Below are 24,511 nucleotides of genomic sequence, written 5' to 3' on the forward strand. Positions count from 1 at the left end.
AAGAAGGTGTTCTATGGGCTGAAGCAAGCACCTAGAGCATGGTCTAACAAAATTAGAGAATATCTTATCAACATTGGATTTTATTTTTAAACACTAATAACTCAATTTATGTGAGAAAGGGAGATGTAGATTTGGTCATCATATTCATCTATGTGGATGACTTAATCATTATAGATGACAGTGATAGTGGGATTATTGAAGTTGACTTTTTAGGAAGAAGTTTGAGGTGAAGGATTTGGGTGAACTAATGTACTTTCTTGGCATTCAGATGATCAAATGTGATGATGGTATATGTCTCTCTCAAAGGCAATAATCTAGCTTGGATATGTTATCCAAGTATGGTATGATAGCATGTAAGTCTCTTTCACTGCCATTGGAGCAAAATGTAAAGTTGAGTGCTGATATTGGGGATACTCTACCATGTTCAGGAGAATAGAAAGTCTAATCTACATGACTATCACACAGCTAGACTTGAGTTATGCTTTTGGTCTTGTAAGTCACTTTATGTAGATGCCTAGAAAGTATCATTTCAGTGTAGTTAGATGTATATTGAGGTATATGAAGGCAAGAGACATGAATTATGTTGTTGGTCTTGTAAGTCAGTTTATGCAGATGCCTACAAAGTCTCATTTGGATGTAGTTAGATGTATATTGAGGTATGTGAAGTCCAATTTGCATTATGGAAATTTTTATAAGGCAAGTAAGGATATATAGGTGTTTGGATACACTGATGCAGATTGGGTTGGTAGCATGATTGACAAAAGATCTACCAACAGAATTATATTTTCCCTTGGTAGTGTAGTAGTTACATGGAGTAGCAAAAAGCAACCTACAATTGCATTATCAAGTATAGAGGTTGAGTATAGAGGTGTTGGTATGGTAGCATGTGAGGTGGTATGGCTACAAAAGTTATTGGGTGATTCGGATATGCAAGGAGATGGTCTAGTTGTAAGACGAAACACATTGAAGTACATAACCACTTTATGAGAGAGAGGGTACTTACAAGAGAGATTGACTCGGTATATGTCAGTACACAAGATTAGATAGTTAACATTTTCACAAAGACATTGGATGCAGAGAAGCTTCGAAAATTTCAAAGCTTACTTGGAGTTGCAAAGATAGAGTTGAGTTGCTTGAGGGGGAGTTTTGAGATGGCAAGCTCCACATGTGCAAACATTGATGATGGACCACCTAGTTAGATGGACTTGCATGTCTACAGTTAGCATGTCGGTGGTCATTATGATCCACATGTGCAAACATTGACTATGCACTACCTAGTTACATGGGTCCACAAATATACACTTAGCATGGACCGCCTAGTTAGATGGATCCACATGTGACATTGATGATGGATCATCTAGTTAGATGGGTCTGCACGTCTAAACTTTGCATGTCATTGGTTATTATGATCTTCACATGGCCATTGACTTATCACTTATTATATTTGATTGTTATACCTATCTATAACTAGTATAGCTATAGCACCAGTCAATTAGTATAGTCAATTTTGACTTAGTAGGCCACTTTCCTTTATGTTGTATCTTATCTATACTTTCTGTACATTGTATTGTGTGTCGAAGAAGAAGAAGAAACCATCAAGAAAAAAATTTGGCCTCCATATCTCTTCTTGTATCCTTGAGTGAGCTTCCTCTTATGTGTATGGTGTGTGTTTGGCATAGCATCTTAAGAAAGTCCCTCCACCACATGATTCTTAACACAATGTAGATAGATATTTCAGTTGAAACCCTGGGACATTTGAAAGATTTAAATCATTCAAAAATGACTAGATTGTTGTGATTTTGGCTCTCCTAATTTATGAATGTTAATGGCACCTGTGGGCATTGAACTAAGGGCTATACCAAACTTAGTATCAAAGTTGATCTTGCCTAGCTTCAATATTGATCTCTAAGCTACATATTTTGTTACCAATGCTAAGTCAAATGCATCTGTAGTCAAGTAACACTTCTATTGGAATATTATCAACTGCCTTCTATGCTACCTTAGGGTCATATTCAATTGCTAAAAGATCATCCATGGAAAGTATTATTGGTAATGGAAGGATTATATTGACATAATTATTCTCCTACTTAATCTTCTCATGAGATGATAATGAAATCTTGTATTTCCCCTCATCTATCACAGGAGTAATCTCAAAAGTTGTAGATTGCACTTTTGCCACATATTCATATAGGGCCCCTAATACCATTCCAAGGCGACTTCACTACTCAATCTTCCCAATTAAACTTCTTGCATGATCTTCTCATAAACCACACCTATCTAATTAGAGATTTCTTTGTTCTTAGCATACCAAAGTATTCTATAGGTATCTTGGCCAATCGAGTCTTTCTTCATGAGATACATGATCCTCTCCATGAATCAGCAAAGATGAAGCTTCCTGAGAGGCAACAATTCCTTGAGGGTGTATACTCTTCATGTTCTTATAGCCTCGCCAAATTCTTCCCTCATCTTTTTGGTTGAGCATTTCCACAACCTAGGTTTCTCATTACATGCCAATTTTAAGATTTCACCCCATAAGGATAGGAGTCAACTCTACCACACTATCCAACTAGCCCTTAGATTGCTGAAGTGATTCCATCTAAAGATTTTGATGCCAATGCATCTAGGGCAAATGTGAAAAATCCTAGAGACCTATCTCTTGAAGCCATTGCTAAGTCTTACCATTGGACAGATCAAGCGATACTTGGGAATCCTGAAATGATGCTTGCCCAATGAAGATGAGATTACTAGCAATTCTCCTCCGCTTTGGGACTCTGGTTCTTCTTTGAACATTGACTACATAGAGGTTGCATCAAGATCCTCGTCGCTTTCCATCTCATGCACCCATGATAGCTCCCTTTATTGAGTAGCTACTCACCAAGGCTGAGTCTTCCATCGACTACCATGTGAGATGATGCCATAGCAACTACTAAGTCTCTCAAATGGTTTAAATGCTACATTAGAGAAAAGATGTCTATATTCAAAGAAGCTAATGACCTACATTTCATTGAAGAGGATAGGTAAGATAGACAATCATGCACCATCTTTTTCAAGGATTACTCCCTAGATTTTTGGGCCATGTTTCTCGATTTGTGCACCCCAATACAATGGATTGGAGAAAAGGGTGGAACAAATTTTCTCAACCTAAATCCATTAACTACTAACTTTAGGAGTCTGCCTACACAATCTTGCAACAAAAATGTCCCTTAGCCAACATCCTTAGTAATGATATAAGGACCACAGTAACATAGTTTAAGCTTACCAGGGTGCTTGCCAATCTTGGAATTATACATCACCACACAATCACCCTTCTCAAAGATCTTCTTCTTAATATTGTGATTCACTCAAGCTTGTCTTTGGTGCTGCATCACTTCAGACATGTAAGCAAAAATAATCTAGTCTTCGTGAAAGTTGTAGCAATTGCTCCAATCTTAGTTGAATAGATTCATCTAGAGATCATTTAAACTCTATTGCAACACGTAGAGACTGCACCACATATTCCATGGACACTATAGCTTCCAACCCATAAACCAATCAGAACAGAGTCATCCATGTAGTGACCTTATACATTATGTAGAAGGCCCATAAAGAAAAACCCAGCTTTTGATCCCAATCAACCTTATTATTTACTACAATCTTCTTTAGAATCTACATCAAAATCTTGTTTTAAATTTTTGCTTGCATGTTTTCTTGTGGATGATACATGGTAGACTTCTTGTGTAAAATCATATGCTTATAAGTCAACTCTATAATCACTTTTTTCAAGAAATGTCTACCTTGATCACTAACTAGCTCAGTTGGACATCCAAAGCGGGTCATAATGTTAGAATACAGATAGTTAGTAGCACTCTTGGCAGTGTTATCCTTTAGGGATTTAGTATTCGCCCATTTGGTCTAATAATCCATACAAACCAGAATATACATGTTCATGGTGTGCTTTGCAAGAGGTTTAATTGGGCCTACAAAATTGATCCCCTACTTCTGGAAAGGTTCTAAGGGAAGCACAAGGTGATCCTTCATATGATCTTGTGGTTGAGGCTCACACTCCTTAGCACAAATCAAATTGGATTTAACAAACCGATATGCATCCTTTAGAACTATAGGCCACCACAACCTGGCTTGCAAATTTTTTTGGCATGGAAATTCACCTAAATAACGCCCTCCTTAGACACCAACATGAGCCTCTTTAAGGATTGCCCATTGTTGGGGTAAAAGGCCCTTGGGCCTACTCATGTACACTGACCGCCCATATTCTTTATTCATATATCATTCTTGACAGCACCTACATTGTGTGTGTTGTTCTCTCTCGCATCTTCCTCTTCTTCTTCTCCATTGCCATTGCATCCACTTCAACTGGTATCAAAGCTTTGGATCAGAGCTTGATCATGGAGCTTGGCCCCAGCCCAGATTGAAGACCTAGAGTTTGGAGCTTCAATGCCAGCTATGGCTTTTTCCCCTGAGGTAAGATTTCATCTCTCGCCTCTCCTCGGCCCTCATAAGCTCTTTCCAAGTGTTCCTTGGCTTCATTGGGCACCTTGTATGCCCCCATTTTCCTAGTTATCCTTAGCATAATCAGCAGGCCCCACAGTAGCAACTCACGTTTTCTTTTTGTGCATGTTTCAAAATCTAGCTAAAAAATCCCATTTTTCTCATATCTCGAGCATCCGAAACCCGATTTAGGCAAGGTAAGAGTCTAACTTGGGGTTTTGACACGCTTCAGATGAAATGACGATGTCAAATCTACCAAATTATGATTATAGAATGTTCTGCAACAGATCTAAGTTGATTTACAGTAAGAAAATGTCATGCTCTTCGCTTATGTGATGCTCTCGAGACTTGGTATTTGATGCCCAGATGCTTTGCAGATGTTTGCCCAATGTTTTGAGATGCTTTAGGACTTGGTTTGAGCTTCCATAGCTCAATTTATACAAGAATTTACTACTGTACATTGTTTGGGCAAGCAAGATTTTATCAGGGATGGCTTATGCATAATGCTCTTTGTTGACATTTGGGTGTCCTGTTGGATGTATTGATGCTTGGTCATCATGGTTTATGCTCGGATATGCTGTTTGAGAGCTATTGAGCCTTGATTTGGATGTGGCCACTTCGTTGTTGGTTGGGATTTATGCTACTTTGGTTGACATGTTATTTTACCTCCAGTTTGGTTATGCCTATGGTCTACCGGTGCTCCCGACTACTCGAGATGATATGCTGATGTATTTGGATGATGCCACTTTGATGTTTATGCTCCCGGATGCTTCTTGAGCAAAGATTAGAGCTCAATTCTTGGTTCATTGTCATTTTCTTTGTAGCTGGCATTTCACTTGACAAGGTTTATGCCCTGTGCTACCCATTATGGGACTGATGTCTGATGTGGATGCTTTTGGGTTTGGCTGCAGTATGGAAAATGTTTGGGCTTGAATTGACTTGCATTTGAGAATTTTGTGGAGCAATTTGTATTTGGTTGGCTTATCACTTGTGCAACTTGGATGTTATTTGGCCCTTAATACCTCGATTATGGATCTTGGATTTACTTGGATGCAGATATATGTTTGAGCAGTGCTTGCTCCATTATCTTGGTAGTTGGTTATTGAGCTTTCATTGCTCATTAATGCTTGGTTCTTTGTGGGTTACTCCTTGATCAGTGGACTTCTTGGCAGTGCTTGGGTTTAGCAGTTATGGCTTTGTTGCTTTTGTGTTGCCTAGCTTCTATGCTAGTTGGGTTGCTTTTGCCCATACAGGTCAGAGAGCAATTGCTCTTGATGCTTACCCAGCTATGCACTTTCTCTACTGTCATGTACTTTATAGAGCCACTTATTTGGATGCTGTTGTACAGATACTTGGGCTTTTCCTGGAGCTTGACTCTTGCAGGATTTTTTGCCTCTTGTCGATCTTATCTTGACTTGGATTTTCCCAGATGGCATTATGTACTACATAGCTATGCTTATGCATATGGTTATGGGCTGACTTTATGGCTGAAATCCATATGCTCTTATGATAGATGTCTTTTGCTTTATTCTACTGTGGTTGGCTATGTCATGCAGTTACCTACGAGGTTTGTTCATGTGGGAGCTTCTGCATCTTTTCTTGATACCTCTATGTTCCCTTTTCCATTACGGATGGATGAGTTCTTGCAGCAACATGCTTCTAGCACTGATGTACTTGCAGATGGTTGTCTTGATGAGTAGGTTTCCTCTATTGGGACAACCCTACACTCTTTGAGATCTTTAGATGTCTTGGATAGCCCTATTGATGAGGCTTCAGATGCTTCATTTTCTTCTTCTTCTACAAATGTATACTTCCATTGTGGGAAGCTTGGGCATGTTAAAAGAAAATGTTTCAGATGAATTAGAGAGCAACAGAGACAGAGATGGACTTGACATGAGCAAAGAATTAGCAATGCAATAGGTGTTACTACTCTTTCTAGTGGTGAGGTACATGTAGTTACCCATGATGATGTAGTTGACCATGTCCTCCTGTCATCTAGTTTCCCTATAGCTTACTTGCTCAATGATTAGGCCTATGTCTTTGATTGGATGTTGGATTCTTCAGCCTCTTGTCATGTTACCCCTCATAGAGCATGGTTCTCTTCTTACAGGGAGATTGACAGATGTATTGATTTGGGCCTTAAGCAGACTTATGCTATTGTTGGTATAGAGGACATACACCTAGCTTTGCCTAATGGGACTTCTATTATGATTAGGGATGTTCTACATGTTCCCATGCTCAGTAAGAGCTTGATTTCTATTAGTCTGTTGCATGATGGATATTACTATGTTTCTCTTTAAGATAGGTCATGGAAGATTTGTCGTGGTTGCTTGGTTTTGGCTAGAGGTTCTAGAGTTGGTTCTCATTACCCAATGCATCTCATGTGGAAGATTCTATGGTTGCAATTATTCAACATGCATTGTTCAGGCATTATCGCCTAGACCATATGCATCACAGAGAGATGGAGATCTTGTCTTGTTCAGACTCATTGCTGCCTCCTATGTCACATGCAGATCTTGATGCTTGCCCTGATTGTTCTTATGGTCCTTGCAGAGCCCCTTTGGCTCATAGTGTTCGTGAGAGGCATGATCCTCTAGATCTTGTCCATTGTGCAGTTTATGGACCTATGCCTACCCAGTCACTTGGTGGAGCTTCGCATTTTGTGACCTTCATGGATCATGCTACCCACCGTGTTTGGGCTTTTTCCTTGGTACGGATTGAGGATGCCACAGTTATGCTTGATAGGTTTATGGATTCTACTAGTTGCAGGCCTAGGTGCTTGCAGATGGATTATGAGAGTCTACACTTACAATACCCATACACTGGTACACCGTAAATGGTGGGCGCCTATCACTGTTACTTCATTCTTTGTTCTTTCATTGACTAATGAATAAGGAAAGATTGGCTACACTTTGTGACTGGTAGGTAGAGAGGATAAGATTCAAGATAGATAAGTGAGACCATAAGCAACCAAACTAATTGTAAAAACTAGATTTCTCATGACCAAAAATTGCTATTAAGCATGTGTGGAGTGCACACAAGATCGATCGCTCTGATACCAAATGAGAGAAAAGAAGATTCTTGGAGGCTCAAAAACAAGATAGGCCATAAGAAAACCACATGCTCTATTGCATGAGCTTGCCTCTTTAAATAGGCACATGAATATATTGGATACATTGTACTCGGTTCAATTTGACTTGCCACCCCAAATCCTTATCCTTCCAACTCATCATAAACTCCACGTGGAAGCTCAAGTGATGGTGGTTGATATATCATGTTAGCACAAAGGAGACTCTGCCTAAGAGATTGCATTATAATGTATCTACCTTTATTATGTGACGAGTAACGTTTAAGTAGTCTCCCAGAGTTTACCTTCCAGTCGTGCCATCCATACTCTAACCAAAATGATCAGATTTTGTCCGGCTCTATAACCCTAGGTCTACCCTGCAAAGGAAGCATCTTGTCGTTACCCATGGAGGACCAACCTAAAGGTTTCTAATTGACCTAACAGTCACCTATCAACAACTAGCTCACATCCGGAGGTGTCCTTCGAGAGGCTTCTTGTCCAGAAGGAGCGACTGCCATTAGCCTTGGTTCATGGAGTACAACGCTTTTTCCAATAGTAAAATGGGAGAGAAGGTAATGAGAAGAGGAGACCAAGCAATGAGCCAGAGTATGTAGCTCTTTCTAAGGAACTAGAATAGTGTCTAAATGATGGGACTCATAGATTGAATGTTTTTTGTGATTCCATGCTATTAATGAAGAGTACCCTTCTACAACACCAAACAAGGCTAGGTAGAGGTTGCAAGTAGCTTGCTAGCCATGAAAAACAACAAGAAAACAATCCTTCTCACCAAGAAATCATCTCTCAAAACACACAAGAAGATGGCATGCAAAACATTGGAAAATGCTTCCATCCTCTTCCTCACTCTCCATTGAGTCTCTCTCTCTCTTTCTCTCTTACTCCATCTGCCATAGGCCACACCTCCCTTACTTCTTCTTACTTGTGTTCCCACTCGAGGTATCTACTCATGCATGGACATCAATTCCCCTTTCGCTCTCATCACTGAAGGAATAACAGTCCTCATGTTTGTCTCATCAGAATTGTGTTTGTCTGGTTGCTCATCATTCTCCAAGCTCTGACATATCTCTTTTTTCTGGTCAAGGATTAAGACCCAATTGTATCTTAAATTTAAATTGTGCACTTTGGACCTTGTCCAAGAGGTCTGGGAGTGGCTTAAGATTCGTTGTTGGATTGCTAGCCAACTTTTCAGTCAAGTACCCTAGGATCTCTAGGAGCTCTCGTCTATTGTTTGGGACTTGGAATGCAACAGGGTTGGGTCTTCCATGTAGGCTCTCAGACATCATGTAGACTGGCACTAAAGGTGTGTCCCTGAGCTTGCTAGTTACCTTGATGGATTTCTCATACTCCTCAGTGTCTGAGAACGGTAGGTCAATGGTAGCAAGAACATGCATCTAGTCTCGCTCATCCTCAAGGCACAGGGTATACTTGGTAAGGGCCTTATAGGATCCCCTAGTCTGTCTGTCGCCCTTCAGCATGGTGGAGATAGCATCTAGGTCAACTGGCATAGTCTTCCAAGTGTCCATCTCTACTCTTACAACCTTTTTTGATTGCCTAAGAAGATAAGACCATTTTCCCAGTCTTCTACAACTATTGCATTGCACATCTAAGGTCGGCCTAGCAAGATGTCATAGTCCACTCCCTTCATGACTATAAAGTCAACCGAGAATTGGAATCTTGCAATATTCACTGGCCAATTTTTCATCACTCCATGCGGTTTCACCTTCATTCTGTTAGCGAGTGTGAAATTGAAGCTAGTAGTCTTGATTGGTGGGTTACCCCAAGTTTGGAGTATTGCATGGCTTAGTGCACTCACTCCTGCCCCTATGTCTACAATTCCCTTTCTTGTGGCATCCCCCAAAGCTAGAACTGGCACGACTGAATGCATTTTCATGCCTTCCCAAAAAGCATTGACGTGCAAGGATTTAGGCATGGAGTGTAGCGTCAGACTCAGTATTTGAGTTTCTGCATCGTGCTCAAGCAAGTCTGTGGTAATTGGCTCAGTTGGGTCTTCGGCCCACTATTTTAGATCTAGCCATAGCGTTGGATGTTGGCTAAGCAGGTCACATAAGCTTAGAGTTACAAGGGTGGTCACCAGTGTATTGAGGAGGTTTCTAGTTACTTGCCTCTCTCCTAAGTCTGCGGTTCTTGACAAATGGCCTTGACTATTTTGCTGGCCAGAAGCATTTAGCTTTTGTCTAGGTGGCCTGGCTTGCAGTGCCATCGCCACCCCTGGTCTTGGGCCTCTTTCACCTACTCTTTTACCTTCTTGATGGCTTCGAGTTGGTGCTTCAGGTTAGGGTACTCCCCAACCTTAGCACTTCCCTTTTCAGCCATCCATGGGGCCGACGGTTCTTCCTCTGCGTCAATGACTTTCCCTCCATCAACCAGTAGTGTTGTGGCACTTTTGGTTTAGAGAGTGACCTTAGCGTCTAGTCTTTTCTTCCTTCATCTTTGGCTCTTTTTTCCAACTAAGGTTGCATCAAGGTTGCTGGGCCTTAGCAATGATATGCCGGTCTACTTCATCTATGCATGGATCATGACGTGCAATGGGATAGGTGTGGCCTCCCCATTGAGTGTCTCAACACCGAACAACCCCAATGGAACTGATGTCTTGTTTGTCGAACTAGAGGATGGCCTTTGCCTAGGGCAATCGACAAAGAGGTGAGTGATTCTACTCTCAGTGCATCTCAGGCGAGTCTTATCTCTATTTGTTTGCTCCCTCTCGGGGCACCGTGAAGAAATGTGTCCTAGGTGACCGCAAGTCCAACACATGATTGGCTCTTGGGTATGTGCCCCTAGGCCTTTGCCTCTCCCCCTACCTAATGCTATCACAGGTACTAATCAGTAGTCCATAAGGATTGTGTTGCCTTCCTCATCATACGACACGTATGGGTTTACATAAGGCTCGTCGTTGCTAGGCTCATCCACATAGTGGACCGGAGTATCACTCGGTCGGTGGGTCACGTAGGGTCCAGGTGGTCTAGGGATACCTGTAGGATTTATTTCCATCCTAGGGATGGGTGGCTTAGTATCATTAACTGCCGAGAGAGCTAGTGGAGCTCCCCTTCCAAGGAAGTTTGGTGGCCTATTCTCAAGGTAGGGTTGACCGTAAGGCTGCGGATATAAGAGTCTCCGAGGTAGTCTACAATGCATGGCGTCATGGCCGAACCTACCACAATTAGCACAAGGTTGTGACCTAGGGTCATGGCACTCGACTAGAAAGTGGTTCCTGGCACAATGCATGCATTGGACATGTGGGTGTGTTGGTCGTCTCATCATCTCTCGTAGTTTGGTTATGTCCATCCTAATCTCTGCTAGCTCCAGTGCCCTTCCCTTTGTCCTACGCACTTGGGCCTGCTCTCTCACTCGGCGTTGAGGCCCTCTCAAAACTCCTCGTATTGGACTCTTCTGGATTCGAGCACCTGGAGCTTCTTTCCTTGAGCTGGTCATCCACTCTGATAGCTTCCTCAAAGACCCTTGCTAGTGTGTCTCACTGCAAGCTCGAGTTGCTAGCTAAGGCTTTGTAGAGCTTTCACTTGGTATTCCACTCATGAATACCGTGGATACCGCTCTTTTGGTTGGTCTCTCACCCATTGGGATTCTCTTGAAGAGGCTCCTTACCTAGGTCATGTAATCTCGAATATCATCTTTCTCTTTCTGCTTGATGTTCATGAGTCGCACTAGCAGGTTGTCAGAGTACCCAAGTTTCAAAAATCTCTTGATGAGTAGATTTTTCAAGCGATTGAAATTGGCACTCTCTACAACATCCAAACTCGTGTACCAAGTCCGGCCTTTTTCACCTAAGCACAATTCAAAATCTTGGGAGCATTGAGTAGGATGGGTAAGGCCATTGGCCTCGAAGACTTGCTCAAACTATTCCACAAAGCTATACAAATCCGTCATTTGCTTGGTATTTTTCCAGTTGCTTTGCCACCACATGGATTTTTTATTGGCTCTTAGAGCCTTGGTTAACCCCTAACCCTGCTAGCAGTGATGTTGCTAATGCTGCAATGCTTTGCTCTGCTACTATGTTATCTAGCAGTCCCTTCGTCAAAAGCTCACCCAATGTGAGGTCTCCCTCTAGCACTCTCTCTCTCTATCTGATCGATTTCTGTCTGCTAGGGCTCGTGCTCTCTGGATCTCTCACATTTCCAAACTCTGGTGCAAGCTCCTAGTTTTCTAGTCATGGTTGTACGCAGCTAGGCCTTGCAGAGCCCTATGAGCCAGCTTTCTCTCTTCCTTGAGGTCTACTATGACATCCTCTATAGGTCTACTGCATTGTTCTAGCCAGGTTTGAACATTGTATTTGTGCACTAACTGTTGGACAGCCTCAGGAAAATCGCCTAGGTCAAGCTCTTCGTTGCTTCTACGGCATGAGCTGCCTTCTTCCATGTCCAAAGCTTCCTACTGTGCCAAGTTGTCGATCAAGTTGATAAGGCTGGGTAGATCCACTTCCACGATAGTGTGTCCTTGTTTTGTTCGGCTTTTTGGCTGTGTTCTTTTCTTGGGCCTACCTTTGGGGATTCAATCACCCTTGTATGTCTTTGGGTCTTCTCTTACTAGTGGGGTCCTTCAAAGTTTTATGTCTGAGTGAGTTCCTTGTTAATTGCAACTGGTTCTCAACTTACCCTCACTCTTGAGTGTGCGCGTATATGTGTTTCTTTCCATGCACTGTGCAAAATCAAGCTGTTAGCTCTTTTCAATTGTGCTTCGAGTGATGGAAACCAGAGTGAGTGAGAAAATAAAGTGTGTGCAGCTCTAGCTCTCTTGTCTAATGGGTTGGCTTGATAGGGTCATGTGTACAGTTCCTAGCTCTCTCGTCGGCTTCTTAGGTTTGTTTGCTGCGCTATCCCATTCGGCTCGTTCAGGGTCGAGTTGGGATCTTACAATCAGCCCACAACACCAAACATGATTCCAGATTGTTTAGCCACAATTTCTAGGTTTGTAACTACCTGTGAGGCATTCGGTGGGTTCTTCTAGAGTGGGTCACGCTTCTCATTAACCAAGGTTTGTGAAGCTTCTGGTTTTTTCTTCCTCAGGCTGTGTCCAATTTACCAGTGTCTAATTCTAAGAATCGGACAGGGTCAAGTTCGATTGTCACAATCGGATAAGATGTGTCCAATCGGACAGCTCAAGTTGGTGGTCCGATTGGGATATGTCTGATTCTCGGAATTGGACAGGGGTGCTCGATCCGATGATTGAATGTATGTTCGATCGGACAGGGTACTAGGTCCAATTCTGTGGTCCAATTCGGACGATCAGACGGGCGAGCATCCAATCCGATAGGGTAGTGTGTCCTATTCCTTCTCGTCCAATTCTCGGAATCAAATGGAGTGGTGTGTCGTCCAATTGTTGCGATCGGATAGGTCAAGTGTCTGATCAAACGGGGTTGTGCATTCGATTTTAGAGTTGGTCCGATTTGGAGCTAGTCCAATTTTCACAATCGGACGAGTATGTCTGATCGGACGAAACAGCTTGTCTGAGTCCAATTCTAGGAATTGGACTGGTCACTGGGTCTAATTTTGGGGATCAAACACTATGGAAAGCATCCAATTCCACCGGTCGAAGTATGTGTCGATTACGTTTTTGCCAAAAATCTTCACTTAAATGTTGCTAGTAGTTACCAGGACTTCCATGAGTCAAGGAGGAGTGTAGGCCAAGGGCATTCTATACCTGAATCTCAGCATCTTCCTATCATTGCGAAGCAAAATTTGCCAAGTGTTGGATTGTTCACCCACCAATAGGGAATGTGAGTGGGGTTTAGACCATCATGAGACAGGTTAGTTTTACCTACTGATGAGCGGTGCCGCAATAGTAATTCAACTTAGTACAAGAGGAACCGTTGATTCACATAATTGGTCATTGTGCTTGGTTGAAAAGCCAGTGGTGTGAAGCTACCATGTGTAGGATTATGATTGAACACCTCTAAGTCATAATCCATGCTAGATGTGGTGCTCTCTACCTCCCCAATTGTTACCCAATTGATAGTAGGGGCACTTGTGCATCCCCGAGAGCATGTGTCGAGAGGCTCACTTGAGGTGCCGAAAGTGGTCGCCTCAAGGACTCTGAATGGAAAGTTCGAATGATCTAACATGCTTTGATCGATTCGACATAGTCTTGTGCCATGCAAGCTCACACACACACACACACACACACACACACACACACACACACAAAGCCAAGACTGCAAATGAGGTTTTTCCTGGTCACCCAAGACCTTAAACCCTTTTCGGCCAGCACCTCAGCCTTCTCAATCACTCCACCTGCGTCTCCGTGACATCTAAGCCCTCTCCTTTTCCCATTTTGCCTTGTTATTGCCCTATCTAGAACTGTTTTACAACAGAGAACTATAAGCTTCCCACCCTGCTTTCTCCTTCCTATCCTACTCTAAATGCAACAAAAATCAAAAGCAAGGTACTGAATTGATTTCTCCTACTCAACCAATCATCAAAAACCAATAATTCTTACTTGTAGCATGGATTAAAACCCAAAACCTCCTATCTATCTCGAGCTCTAGTTCGAGGATGAAACCCTTACTTTGATGCTCGATTTGAAGAGCGCAAGCGCTCAAGCTTGAATCGGTTTGTCGTGGCATTGGAACCAAAATGTAGAGATGAGCTCAAGCTCAACCGCCAAGACCCATGGACTGCTTATTGTTCAAGTGTTTCAAGCAAGCACTAAGCTACCTCTCACACAGCCGATGCACTATCCCTCTCTACGAGTGTAGTGAGCTTACTTTGATGTCCGATTGAGTTGCTTCCTCTCTCAAGCACCCCAATAGCTCCATGATTCGTGATGCAAGCTCAAGCATCCTCAAGACTCTTCCTCCAAGCTCCATCCTCCATAGCCATGCATGAGACAAGAGAAGAGAAGAGGAGAGGAGAAGGAGGCAGGCTTCTCCTCCAAGATCCCTCACCTTCACACACTCACTCCCTTTTTGGGCAATCATCCCTTATCCCCTAAATCCCTTTTTGGGTAATCATCCCCTTATCCCCTTTTTCTTACATGTCCGACGGCCTAGACCCTTTTTCCCATTGTCCTCCTTTCTTTCTAGCTTAGTCCTACCGCCCATTCATCGTTACAAAATGCACAAGAGGGAGCTTGGAGCTCTTTTACAGAGGTTTCGGCTATGCCTTTATATTTAAAGGTGTGCCTTCTTGCTTGCGGCTTCCATGGTTGCATCTTGTACTCCTGGTGGGCCTACACTCTTGTAGGGCACCTGCTAATCATTAGGCAACAAAATAAGCATCTGGAGGTCTCCATATATCAAAGAATATCTCATCAAATGGCAAGGCCTACCCCTAGAATAAGCCTCTTAGTGACCAAAAACCATTTTGGAGGAGTTTTTCCACTTAGAAAAGGCTCCATGGGATGAAGGCTAGCTAGCTGAATATACCCTTGTTTTGACCACCCCAAACTACATGGAGATATAGCACTTTGTTTTGGAATAGTTTCAAACCTACATTAATGATAGAAAAAGTACTTCCCATAAATTTTGTTTTGAAACATGTCATGCCCCATTCTGATCAACCCATAAAATTCTTTGGTAGATTTACCCCAACAAGCCTATGGTGGACAACATGCTATTCATAGTCTTCAAGACCCCAATTGTGAAGAATTGGTGGCCAAAGTTTCGATGCCCATTGGTATGAGCTCTCCCATCAAAATTTTCTCTCATTGTAATGCTAATTAGAGTAATATTCTATAGCCCCACTTTTTAGCCACATCACCTTAAGTCCCTTTCTTTTTTCTTTAAAGGGAAAATATATTTAGGGTTGAAGTGTAAAGAGAGAGATTGCATGGGAACCATGAGAAAATAACCAATTATAATGAGAAGGTATAAAAGGTGTAAAGGGAATCAATTAGGGCATCCAGAAATTGACAATCAACTAGTCTCTTCACCTTCCTTCAAGCTTCCATACCTTTGTCTCCTTCTTTCTCCCTCTTCCTATATTTTTCTCTCCTTCTCTAGTCTTTCTCTCTCCTTCTCCCTCTTTTCTCTCTCCTTCTATAGTCTTCTCTTTGCACTCTTCTCCTCTCTAGTCCTCTTCATTATAAGTAGGTCTCCTAACAAGCCATTGGATAGCAAAGATACTAGAGAAATAATGATTTAGTCTCGGGTAAGTTACTCATGAATATATGTGTGCATCACGTGGGTCCAAAATAAGGTATTGTTAAAATACCAAATTTATAATTTTTTTACATATAGAAGGGCGTAATATAAAAGTGTCATTTACAGATTGAATAGAAAAGGGTTATGTTTTATTCATGAAAAAGTTACAGATAAGGATATTTATAAATAGGCCTTGAATGCACGTGATGTAAAGGACATACATATAGTAACTTCCCTGAGGATTTAGTAAGAGAACTACTAGTTATGATCACTTGTATGTTTTTTTATGAAAGGCATTCATGCATATACGTAGGGACAAGCAAAGTAAGCTTAATCCTAAGAAATGTGCTCTTCTTGGCTATGGAGGGTCGAGTGAAATGGGCTATTACTTATGGAATCATGAATCAAAGAAGGCGATACATTGCCATGATCTCATCTTTGATGATGATGCCATCTTTAATGAGTATAAGAAGCATAAGAAACCTATCAAAATGGTTAAGATCCATAGAGTGGCATTTCAAGATGATGGGAGGCCAACACATGAGCAAATTGTATCTATTCCACATGATGTAGAGCTTGGAAAGTTAGCAAAAATGTTGAGATGGGAGAGGCCATGAAATGGTAGATTGCCTTATGTTTTACAAAATAAAAAAATGGGATAGCCAAGAATCTAGTTGAGCCAATTTTATCAAATCTACAAGGGTTTTTAGATTACCAAATAGATATAATATATCTTTAGACTATGGCATGATCACATATTTGGTAAGCCTTCTTGTTATGCTTGCAGATGCTATGATTAGGGATGATAGTCATAAGTGGAAGAGGGGTATATAGTTAGAGATGGATTCTTTACAAAATAATGCTCCTTGGGAGTTAGTTCATTTGCATAAGGATAAACATGCATTGCCATGCAAGTGGATCTACATATTGAAGATATATTCATCTAATGCGTTGCCTAAGTAGAAGGCAAGATTGGTGGCCAAAGGATCCAAGAAAAAGGAGAGAATTCACTTTGATGAGATAATTCTCATTGGTAGTTGAGATGACCACCCTTCACATAGTTCTTACTTTAGTTGCTAGAGAAGATATGGAGTTGGTTCAGATGGATGCAAAGACCACTTTCTTGCATGGGGATTCACATGAGGATATTTACATGCAAAAACTTAAGGGGTTTGTTGTGGAAGGCAAGGAGCAATTGGTATGTAAGCTACATAAGAGCTCATATGGTTTGAAATAGGCTCCCAAGGAATGGTATCATAAGTTTGATGCCTTTATGCAGTCTTAAGGGTACACTAGGAGTGAACAACCTATACATAAGGGAGGCTAAGGATGTGTTACCAATACAATATGAAGATATGAAGAAAGAAAAGAGTATGGAAGGGCCACAACATTTTCAATTTTTGTGTTTCATTGTTAATTTGAAATATGTAAAGAGAATCACACTCCCTCCCATGCAATTTGTATTCGCAAATGAGTGGCACTTAAGTTAAATCATGTAAATCAATAGCTCTAGGTGCATGTAAGAAAGTGTGGCTAATCACTTGGCCAAAAAGAGGGTTGGAATTCCCAAAAGAGGATGGAAAAAACTTGACCCCTCTTGCAATCTTACTTTTTCCTTCTAGGAGAGAGAGTGAGGGAGAGAGGTTGAGATTAAGGGAAAAGGAGTGAGAATGTGTGATGAGGGACCAAGGGTGAAGCCTCTTTCTCTTATCATATACTCTTTCATGCCTAATCCATGCTCTCCTCTTGCATGATGAAGGCCATAGAGGATTTAAGAGCCTAAGGAGTGCATCTTGGATGGTGGGGTGTACAAGAGTATTATTTGTGCATAGAGATATGCCTTACACATTCATTACAATCAAATGTGGATTCATGTGAAAGAGACTATGTTAGAGGTAGTCATCAACATAGTGGTTAAACCTATTAAATCAATAAGAGGATTTCCAAACTCCCAACATTGAGCATGTGGTGCCTAAGATTTTGGTTTTGTTGCTAGGACCAGGACACATCAACTACAAAGTCAATTGCACATTGCACATTACAAAATAGTAGAGAAGCGGGAACATAAACTCCAAAACCCTTGTGACTAAGTAGATTTCAATTCATTTTGGTTGACTTAGAAAGAATTGGAATTCATTGTAGTAGATTTCATTTCAATTTACTTGAATTAGAAAGAATTGGAATTCATTGTAGTAGATGGAATGAGTTTCTTTAGCAAGTTATAGGAATATGAAATCATAGGACAAATAATTCAATAATGATACTCATGGCTTAAAATGAGAATATATTAATAAGCATGATGTTATTTACATAGTGCCCAAGACAGCTCATCATGCATGAATGGGACTTTACATCCCTTCAACTCAAAATACATCTTAGATGCATGGAAAGGGGCCACTTGAGAATTGGAAAGATAAAAGATGAGATTGGTATGCTCCCAGGTGCAAGTGGTCCCATGGGAAGTGAGACAACTAGAGTTAGGAGAGAGGGGGTTGAACTCCCCCTTATTTTCTTTTTTGTTAAATTATTTCTTTTAAAAAGCATGCAAGATGATCCTTTTAGAAAGTCCCTCAAATAAGCCATCTCCCTTAATGTTATCATCATCATCACTATTGTTTAGCTCCATCTATTTTTGCACCTACATGATCACCACCATCTTCAGTATTGCCCTTCACTCATCACCATTATTAAAAATGCCCTTGACACCTAACTCATCTCCACCATGCTCCATCTACCCCAACTACATGCATTTTAGTGCCTCTTCCACCTCTCCCACCACTCAGCCCAAGTATGATGTCCACCAATGTACACCCTTCTCCCAGCCATCACTCCTACATAACACTGTAGTGCCTATAGTAGCTCCACAATTCCTGTTGATACTTACAACATCTACAACTTTCTCATCAACTCCACACATGCTACTCATAGTGATGTTCACTTCTTTCCAACATTGTGCCTACAATCTTTCCCCCAACATGTCATCTCGCAATGCTATCCTTGCCCCCCACAATCATTAGCTTCCAACCATGCTACTACCCTGCTTCCACAACACCATGAAGGGAGTGAGCCTAGAGTGGAAGCATGTGAATGGAAGCAAGAGCTATGGTGGAAGGAGCAAGAGACAAGATGTGGAAACTCCAATAGTCACAATGTGTGACTGACCTTTCTTTTATTCAAATGCCTCTAAAAGAATAAAGAATGAAATGATAGTGATGGGTGCTCACCAGTTGTGGTGTACAGATATGTAGGTACTATCACAGGTAGCTAGGTGCAGGTGCCTTTGCCCTCAACAACCTTCCACTTAAAGATGAATATGTCCCTAGTGAGAAGAGAACAAGAAAAAAAAAGTGACAAAGTACAAATGTACATAAATACAATAGGATGAGAAAACATGTCATCTCAGCTAATGCCCATCAACTTCCTAAGGAAGGTTCCTAAGGAAGGGAAAAATGCTCTAATGAGAGACTTTTTGTGAGTAGATCTATAGGATTTTGGTCAATTGAGATATTGACAAAACCAACAAATCTTTCCTCATCAACAGCCTCTCTGATGAAGTGGTAATGCAGCTCAATATGTTTTGTCTTCGCATGGAAGAATGGATTCTTAGCTGTCTAGATAGCACTTGATCCGAGAAAATCACAAAAAATATTTGTCTAACATTTTGTTGATTTTTTGTACATTTGGAGCTTTGAAATAAAGAAGAGGGTGGGAACAACCTCTTGGGAAATCCAAGAAATCACTGGATGAAAATATTTCATGGACCGGTTTACCAAGGGGGGGTGAAGAGTAAAGATCAATGGAGGAAGGTGAAGGGAAAATGTATAATGTGAAAAGGAAAGATATGAAATGGATTTGGATCCATCCAAAGGGCATGTGAGGCTCATAATGTCATGACTTTGGAGCCTTATGACAATTCAACCAAATGGGACCCTTCTTGGAAGCATTAGTGGAAGAAAAATCAGGCACATGATTTTGTAAGATTTTTTTAAAAATACTTTCACTCCGATCCAAAAAAACTTTTCAACATGAAAGTTGTAGCGCGAGTTGAAGTTTCGGCTGGTATTTTTTTATAATTTTTTGGAGCTACGAGTCGGGAGATATGGCCAAAATGGTGGATGCCAACTTTTTCCAACTGCAGTGGAGACCACCTCCCAATTTAATACACATCCATACTTTCTTCCCCACACTTAACACTTCCATAAAACATCATTCATTAGACCCCCAACCCTTTCCCCTCTCTTATCCTCTCTCTCAAGCTAATAAACCATTAGAATTCCCCTCCTAAATCACCCTCAAATCATCCTTAGTTGTAGTAGTAATGTATGAACTCTCATTACTCTCTCTCTATTATTGCTAGATATGATCTTATTTTATGAAGATTCTCTATATTTTTTTATAGGAGAGCTCTTGGACTCAAGCTATGGGGGGGAGAATGGAGACAACTCACCTATGATGGAGCTTGATTAAGTACAAATTGGTCAACAAAACATCTAGATGGAGCTTCCATATTGGTGGAACCGCCTTAATGCAGCTTTGGTGGTGTTAATTCCTATTACATCTTAACCTCCTCCCTAAACACCCTCAAGGCCTATATAAAGAGGCCTTCTCCTTTGTAATTTGGAAGAAGAGGAGAGAGAGCAAAGAGGCCTCCTTCAGCCCTATTGAGCCTTCCCCATTCTCCTTCATGAGCTTATGGAATTCCTTCTCTTACTATAGCTTATGTATGCTCTACAATGTAATAAGCCCAGGATATTGGTGTCCATATTGTGTATATTGGTTATGTCCCGAGGGTTCTCCATCTCTTAAGTTTATTGATTCATCTATTTTTTCGTAGTTCTCTCATTCTCACTCACTCTCTCTCTCTCTTCCTCTCTTAGTTTTCATCTCTTCTCCCTTACAATCTCCTCTCCCTCTTGCATAGCGTCCTAGTCCGCTCTTCCATGACTAGGTGGTGCCCTTATCTCATTCACTTTGTGGCAGAAGGGAGTTTGGCATAGTATAGAGGCTGCCATACCGAATTTCCTTCGTCATAAATTGGTGCCCCCGCTGAGGACATTCTCATCCATGCGGGACGATACAACACATGGTGGTGCATCCTCTAAAACAAGTACTCCAAGTGGCTCTTCTCCAACGCCTTCACCAACTCTTTTTGAAGCTGATTGAAGTCCACGACTCCCACAATGGTCTCCCAAGGAAGCCCAAGAAAGGAAGTATGCCTATCGGATGACGGCACATATGCGGGTAAAAGGTGTTCACCTTAGAAATTCCATTCTCTCACAATGGAAAAAATCATGTTGCCATCAATTGCTAGGTTCTCATAATTGTGGTGAGTGTTTTGCAAACAAAGTAAAGGCTCTTCCGGAAGGTCCTCGTCTCCAAATCATCAAATCCCTCTCTCTCTCTGGCCTAATCCACATCAAAGGAGGACAATTATGCATGAACGGTGTGGAGTTTTGTAGAAGTGCAAAGTATGAAGACTACCTTCAACTGTTGTTAGCTCGAAGGTTGGGTGTGGTTGAAAAGGTGGCCATCACACCTTATGAAATATATGTCGCCGAGGATGGACACACTAAGGCAAGAACAATCACTGGTGAGCAAATTCTCCGTATAGCAAAGTTGGTGGGATCCAAAAAGAAACATTCTGGGAAAAATCCTTCATAATTCAAGAAAGTGCATTCCCTCTACTCCCTTAAGTAGTTTCTACTCATGAATAATAATAATGGCCCGAATTTCTACACCTTCCACTCTGTACAAAACATCCAAGTTAATGTATGCATCAGTAGGAAGATTTTCTTCCAACAGCGTCTTGTCATGTACTTTGGAGCTGAAAGATTAAGGGAGATTCTTGTATCACCAGAACCTATAATCTTCCCAATGCTAGACTACAATGCATCCTTCAATGTACATGTCTTTATCCTATTATAATAGTTTCTCATGAATCACAACGAGTTGTATGGACCTATCCGTCCACTTGCTATGCAAACTGTGCATATTGTAGCTAGCACAAAGCTTAGATTCCAAGGCATTATTAGAAGCATATTGGGGCCTAGACGTCTTGCTGAAATCAATGCATCTGTAAACCCATTCATCCTTCCTCTCATAAAATACAACTTAAGTCTAGACGTGTTCATCTTTGTACTCTACTAAGGCAACATGGCATTTCCAAGCTTCTTTGGGCGCAATGGAGAAAATGCATTGGATTTTTTGGACAACCTTGAGATGGCCTTCCTTGTCTCTGGGAGGGATGATGAAGCATTAAAGTTGAGGGCTTTTCCTTTGGTGCTCAAGGAAGAAGCTAGAATGTGGTTCCAAACTCTAAATCCGGCCCAAAGAGCTGAATGGGAAGGATTGAAGGCAGCTTTCTTGCAGAGATTTCAACAAACTAACTCAGCTGAAGAGTTATGGCAACGGCTTTTGGCCCTCCATCAAAGTGATCCTTATGGTTATGCAACTTATGAGGAAGGGTTTTTGAAGCTTTGGGGGCAGTGGTCGGACTCACTAAACCCTGGAGAGAGAGCTCCAAACTGCCTTCAAAAGGATCGATTTATTTCAGGTTTGTATCCCTTGCTTAGGGAGAAGGTAAAGGTGAAATTTCCAAACACTTTTGAAGATGCTTTGAGAATCACTAGGGAAAAGAATCGAAAGATTCTGTACCAAGCCCAAGCTAGCCAAACAGGTTTGGGAAACAACATCACAACTATGAAGGCCTCTCAAGTTTCCCCAAATGTATCTAATGCACCAGGCCTTGTTAGAGGTCAAGAAGACATGATCCAACAAATAAACAATCTTACTAATCAACTAGAGGGTTTGAGAGTGAATCTTGTGCAAGGTGCAAGAAGACCTATCGAGGGGAATGGTGGGAATCGACCACAAATGCGGCGACAAGCAAGGGAGATGTTGTGTTACAACTGTGGAGAAAATGGACATGGCATGTACAATTGTCCTCACCCTAGAAGATATGATCACCCTGCCAGAGGTCCTCGACAACAAGTAAGCCCTCCTTGTGCTAGGACTCAAGAGCAAGAGCAGTCACGACCTGCAATTTTACAACCACCTTATGTTCAAGCTGAAACCCCTGTTGTTCAACCAAATGTTAATGTCATAAAAATAGAGGAGGTGGTCAGGGATAGAAGGCTCCAAGAAGAAATAGCAAGAGGTAAGATGAAGGTAGATGTAGTAGAGACCATGCCTATCAAGCGAGTACGTGTCCAGACTGAGGCAAGTAAGGAAGCAACCAATGAGGCAAGTACATCACGGGCACCTGGAGATGAAGGGAAGAAGAGAAAGACTCGAACTAGGTCTAAAATTGATATCTCTGACTTCCCTTTGGGTTCTCGGACACAACCTTATGATCTGGTAGCAGACGTGAGCTCTCAAGGGCCAAAAATTACTTGGCCACAACTACTTCATGCCTCTCCAAAGCTACGACGACAATGGTCAAAAATGGTAAGCACAAGGGCAAGGCAATGTAAAATGGTTAGTGCAATCAAGGCATATGGACTCAAAGATATAGTGCCTATAGTGGAGGCTCAAATTAAAGGTCAACGGATTCGAAAAACATACATTGATAGTGGAGCAGAGGTTTGTGTCATGACAGAAAAACTTATGCATCAATTAGGTTTAGAAGTAATGGAATCCTCAACCTTCAGGGCAAAGATGGCCAACAATGATGCGGTCACATGTGTGGGTGTAGTGAAAGCTTTGAGAGTTTCTGTTTTTGGAATCACTGCAGCAGTGGATGTTTATGTGATGCCAGTAAAGGGGGAAGGATATCCCCTCATCCTAGGGAGACCTTGGCTTATGGGCATCGGAGCTAGGCAAGATTGGGCAACAGGAGATCTGGAGTTGAGGCCATGTAAGGTGGGTGGCCACAATCAAAAGGTGGTTTACAACTTGAAGAGTGGGCGTCAAGAGAACCTTGAACTAGAAACGTCTGCCGATGAGTGGAGCTCAAGTGGATGTTCCTCATCAGTAGAAGAGGAAGAGAGTTCAAGTGGAGAGAGTGATAGCACTCTCGAAGTTATGGGCGTCACCTTAAAGGAACCTACCTTATCAGAAGACAACCCAAGAATCCAAGGAGAAGATGTGTGGGATGCTAGCCTAGAGAAGATGATATCCAAGGATATAAAGGATGAAGAAAGGGAGGGTTATGTGAATGTTCTCAAGAAGCATGCATCATTGTTTATTTCTGATTATAATCACATTACAGGTGTCACTGCAGTGAAGCATCACATCCAACTCAAAGAAGGAAGCAAACCTATAGTACAAAGATTGAGAAGACTGGGAGTTGTGCAACAGGATGCACTGTTGATGGAGGTGAAGAGACTCTTGAATGCAGGATTCATATACCTAGTGGAAGATTCAGAATGGGTCTCCCCAGTAGTAGTGAGGCCAAAGAAAAATGGTAAGTGGCGAGTATGCATAGATTACAAGCCACTAAATGCTGCAACAAAGAGGGACCACTTCCCTCTCCCATTTCAGGATGAAATCTTGAATGAAGTAGCGGGACATGAGCGGTATACGGTGTGTGATGGCTACTCTGGCTACTTCTAGATTCGCATTGCAGAGGAGGATCAAAAGAAGACCACTTTCATCACACCATGGGGCTGTTTTGCCTTTCGGGTCATGCCCTTTGGTCTCACAAATGCCCCAGCAACCTTTCAACGATTCATGAATATGGTTTTCCAACCTTACTTTGGTAAGTCCATAAGGGTTTTCATAGATGACTTTTGTATTTACAGCTCAAGGAACATACATCTACGCAAGGTTGATGAAGGATTTACTCGCTTAGCTAGGTTGGGTGGACAACTAAATAAGGATAAATGTCA

This window comes from Lygodium microphyllum, chromosome 16 (genome assembly GCF_053477565.2).
Source record: "Lygodium microphyllum isolate KBCC chromosome 16, Lygodium_microphyllum_v1.1.10, whole genome shotgun sequence".
In the NCBI taxonomy this organism is placed as follows: Eukaryota; Viridiplantae; Streptophyta; class Polypodiopsida; order Schizaeales; family Lygodiaceae; genus Lygodium; species Lygodium microphyllum.